This window comes from Gasterosteus aculeatus, chromosome 1 (genome assembly GCF_964276395.1).
Source record: "Gasterosteus aculeatus chromosome 1, fGasAcu3.hap1.1, whole genome shotgun sequence".
NCBI lineage: Eukaryota > Metazoa > Chordata > Actinopteri > Perciformes > Gasterosteidae > Gasterosteus > Gasterosteus aculeatus.
Window position 1 is genome coordinate 27620033 of NC_135688.1, and position 5226 is coordinate 27625258.

Below are 5226 nucleotides of genomic sequence, written 5' to 3' on the forward strand. Positions count from 1 at the left end.
ACATAAGTACCATGGAGTGATGATTTGGGCCATTAGGTGATCGAGATCTTATAATATTCCTTCTAGACATGTTTACTTCAGCTCGACTGGGCTTTACCATTTAATTACCCCATTGCTTTAGCCCGTGTGTGCGCCTCTCAGTTTAATACCCTAACAGCCTTGTTACTTGCCATGTTTTCTGCCTTAAACGCCTTCTTTGGTCAAATGGGAGCACGGCAGGACTTCAGATCAGCCCCGGGCGCTTCTTTACGTGCTCAGTTAAAGGGGCGGGAGGTAAAACTCTAATTCAATTTCAATTAAAGGAGAGGAGAAGAGGGAGCTTTAATTGATTGTCGTTATGCCAGAGCCGTGTGTGTGTGTGTGTGTGTGTGTGTGTGTGTGAGAGAGAGAGAGAGAGAGAGAGTCGGGTTGACTTTAGACACACACACACGCAGATGCCCTACTTTCTCTCTTGAATATACTCGTGTTGTTTCCAGGCTGCGATGAGGGAGCACGAGGAGGCGCTCAATACTTAAAGAAGCTCACTGCAGTTTTCAACCTCTATCGGATTCATTTCATGACGTGCAGTGACAAATGGACGCATTATTTACCATATCACAGAAAGTTGGCTATGGTTATCAGATAAAACACACCGGCAAAGGTTGATTCATTTTTATCTTTCAGGGTTTTTCATGAAAACAAATGTTTGTTGAAGCTACTTCCGCAGTCCAGAGCTTATCCTAATGTGCCAAAGGCTATCACTATAATGCCCCGTGCAAATATGGCGACAGTGCAGCCTGATCCCCAAAGTGATGGCTACTCAAAAACATCCTGAAAGTCTGCCGATCACATTGTGTACCAAACGACACGCGTCAATGAGCAGATGAAAAAAAGTTTGATCCTGCTCCTTTTTTCAAGTGTTTTTATCCTTTGTTTGTTCGTATTATTTGTGATGGGATTTTTATTCGGCATCTCCGCGTCCCTTTTTTTTTGGCTCGGCTACAAGGCATTAATGAAAGCGTTTCAAGCAAACATGTTGATTTTTGTTTCCATGGGGATCCAGGAGGCCTGACAATGTCACAGAGGATCTGGCCAACAGACTGGTGGAAAACACTGCTGCATTTCCCCTCCTTTTATTCACATTGTGATCCCCAATTTCCCCCAAACTCTCAATCTCTACTTCCCTCCCGAGTTAATCTCGTTAATTTTTCTGCATATTTGTTTCCTCTCCTGTCTTTTCTCCCCTTTCCCTTTCTGTATCTGACCCTCTCTATTCTGCTCACTCCCTTTCTTCCTTTGTTGTCGTCTATGTGTGAAGAGCTGTGATAAATAAAGACAAGCGCAGCAGTATGTGTGTGTGTGTGTGTGTGTGTGTGTGTGTGTGTGTGTGTGTGTGTGTGTGTGTGTGTGTGTGAGCGCCTTGGAGAGACGGACGCGGGCTCTCTGATAGCATTGTTAGCCTCTCCAGCTCTCCTCACTCCGCTGCACATCCAGCCACGGGCTTTCTTCCCCCTCTCCATCCACCCAGGCCCCGAGCCAGGAAGGCGGGTTTGGGGGCCAAGTCAGGCCAGGACAGAGGCTTCATTGTGGGGTTGCAGGGGGCGTCGCTAGTGGAGGATGAGGACCCGGGGATCCATGCCAAGCCACGGACCCAAGACCCCGATCTGGCCTGCCAGTCGGCCCACTAAAGGGCCTCCGTGGCTGGGCACGACATCAGGGCGAGAGGAGGGGTGAGAGGCTGGAGGTCTCAGCAGCGGTAATGGCAAAGGCTAGATTAAGACCTTCTCTTAGAATCAGCACAATGGAAGAGGTCTACAGCGGCACACACACACACACACACACACAGACGCACACGCTGCCTGTACTCGGCTCCGTCCATGTCGCCTATCGGAGGCAGAAGAGCATGAATAAATACATGAGCACTGTAGCGCTCCACAGGACTGATAAAGAAAGAGAAAAACACACATGAATTATAGGAACTGAAAGAAAGAATAGAACATTTAGAAAAGGGGGGCATGAATAATTTTGATGGTTTTGTACTACGGTAATTGTGATGGGAGGGGAAAAAAGCAAAGGCAAAGGAGAATGATGAATTATGAAAATCCAACAAGGCCCTGAGCTCAGGAAATGGAATAATTAGGAAGAGTTAAAGAGCCAAGTTTGAACATTCCAGGCTGAAATAAACTTTGGCAGGCCTCTGACTTGTGTATCCATACACGGACACGATGAGTGTATTTATGACAACTAAAGCAAATCTGTTAATCCGATCAATAGTTGGCAGGTTATTCTACTACCTACCTTCAATACTACCTACAACTAGTATGCCTGTACTACGTGTTTAAAGGGAAAACCTCTCTTTGGAGAAACATGTCAACTAATTCACACGTTTGAGTTTCAGGCACAAACTAGTGTAATCCACGATTAAGATAAACTTAAAAAGTTCTATAACAACACAAGGCACAATGACATACAGCATTTCTGAGCACGTGCACACTCCGATGCCTCACCCAAATCCATCCACACAATGTGCCCTAATTCTCAGCATCATCGAAGGCATTGTGAGCGTGGTGGGACAAAGGAAAGCCGAGGAAAGCAAAGAGAGAAGATGACGCGTGTCAAAATGTGCTTTATTGGGCACTGTTCATCTTTCTTTGTGTCAGCTAATGTCCATGTTTTTAGCCACAGAGGAGAGTAGAGGAGCCCAGACACCGTAATGTCTGCAATAAGACCTTTTCCACCACCTCTTACCTCTTCACCTGTACCACACGCTACTTCTGTAGTCAAAGTGTGTGTGTGCGTGCGTGTGTTTGCGTCACAGCTCTCAGAGAGGGACCCTGGGACCCTCCTCGACAGTGAGAGCTTTTAGCTCTTCTTCGCTAATGTCCTGAATAATGGCATCTTGATGGAGAGGGAGCCGACGAAAAACAGAAAGGAGAGAAAAGGGGAGAAAAGGGGAGCGAGAGAAAAAGAGAGAGAGAGAGACGCTTCCATGTGTCCGTCCCTTCAGACTTCCATCAGTGGCATTATGCCTTTCTATTTTCATTATTCCCTTTTTGTCTCCCTTTTTCGGCGTGATGATGATCTGCACACGTAAAACACACACCGCGGTGTGTGTCTGTTTCTGCATGTGTGTGTGTGTGTGTGAGCACACGAGTGCGTCCACATGTAAGGTGTCCTTACCGCGCGCCGACCGCATAGCAAAGTGAAATTTCCATGATTATTATGAGGAAGAATATGCTGTTTTTGAGCAGCTTCGCTGAATTTAGTCCGGGAGAAGAGTTTTACACTGAATGTGATTATTTTGTAATTTTATTATTTTTCTATGACAATAAGCAAAATATATTTCAATTGTGGACAAAACAAGTCATTTGAGTTTATAGACCAGGCCACTAAAAACAACACAGCCGTTGGTGTCAGAACCGTCTTGGTGAGACGAGCGGCTGACGCAGTTGATGAACGTGCGTGACATGTCTTCTTCAGTGCGTGGTTGAAACTGAAAAGTGGAAGTGGAATTAAACGGTTTGAAACTTAAACTAAACCTGTGGGGATGTTTTTCAAGAGTGTTTAAAAACCGTTTGGGTGGTATGTTTAAAGATATATGGCCATTGTGAACATGTAATACTCGTCCTTTCTTATTGCATTACACACACGTCATTCATTGGAAAATATCCCATTCAAGCACAATGAAGAATAACGAGTTTTATTCAGAAGCTGCCGCAGAGGGCTGAGGGCTCTGGGGTAATATTTAGGGTTTTTTCCTCTCGCCTCCAAAACACAGTCACACAGTCTCCACCTCCTGTGTGCGCTTGTGTGACTGTCACTCGCTCACGGTCACATTGGAACATTGTTGGTTATGAGGCGGATAATCTCCACTCTCGTTGTCCTGGATTGGTCAATACGTAGATGGTTTTTTTCTAGTGTCAGAAATGTACTGCTGTATTTCCTGTAAATAGCTACGATTTTCTTTTTCCTGCCTCTAATTCTGAACATTTTCAGCTGTTTAATAAGGCAAACTGCCCCGTCGTCTTTACCCAGAAAAGCTCCTCCTCCTTCATTTGGCCTTAAAGTGACAATAGTGGGATCTTTTTACAAATCCATATTTGGCGAAATATTTTTTCAAAAATCTCAAGATTTCAAGTTATTGTCATCTTCTCTGAACGTGCACATGTTGTGCTCAGATGTGCGGCTGCACGTCGATAAATATGTAGAGAAAAAAGATCACATTCACCGCGACGTTACCAAACTATAAAACGGCTTCAGCTTCAGTCGCTTTGGGAAGAGAAAAAACGGGGCCTGTTCGCCTCTGCGTGCAAGAGCAAGTGAGCGTTCGTCTCCTGGGGGGGGGGGGGGGGGGGGTTACTTTAATAATTACCCGTAGCCGCATGTCACACCTGACGAGAATGCCAAATAATTGTGTAAGTTCGTGGACGCGCCGATTATTAGCGTGCATAACTAAGTTACGATCGAGGGATCACCGCTGGTTTGTTCGCATTTCACGTTCCACAAAAACGGACTAAATGCGGTTGAACATGGTGCTTTCTTTATCTCAATAACGTTGAATTACAATTACTTCATTTGTAGGATTTTTTATTGAATTACTTCATGTGTAGTAAATACGTGTTTTGGCACTAAGGTGGCTCACAAATACACTGCGTGCTTTAAAGAAATACACTTCCATCCATTTCGTTTTCCGGAGCTTCTCTTTCTCTAATAAAGGAGGTGTGTTACGAAGATGGAATCTGCCCCCTAACTCTTGTTTGAACAGTTTTAATCGGATTAACATCCCTGATAAATAACAAAACAAAGACGTTACGCCTGTGTGATGCTGATGTCAGTCTTGTGGATTCATATGTGAAATAATTCTATTTTGCTGCGCTCTCGATACTGAAGGAACGCGCGCGAAACTCAGCAGATCAACGCAGTAAACACACACCTGTCGGCATTAACAATTTCATTTAATTTATGTTTTATAGGAGATGGGAGAAAGAAAGCGGATATGCTTATGGAATAAATCAACATGCGGTGCAGGATTCGTCGCTGGATCTTAAGACGCGTGTTTCTCAAAAGGCCTCGCAGTGATGGAATTTATTCAAATGTTCCTGTTACTTTGTTTTTTGCAGAAAAAGAGTTCATCTCAGCTCGAATGTGCTGGAGGGTCCTTGAGTAGCAGCATGGGGGGGGGGGGGGGGGGGGGCGTGTCTGTGTTCACGGTTGTGAGGCGCAATAAATAAAAAAAGAGGTACATTG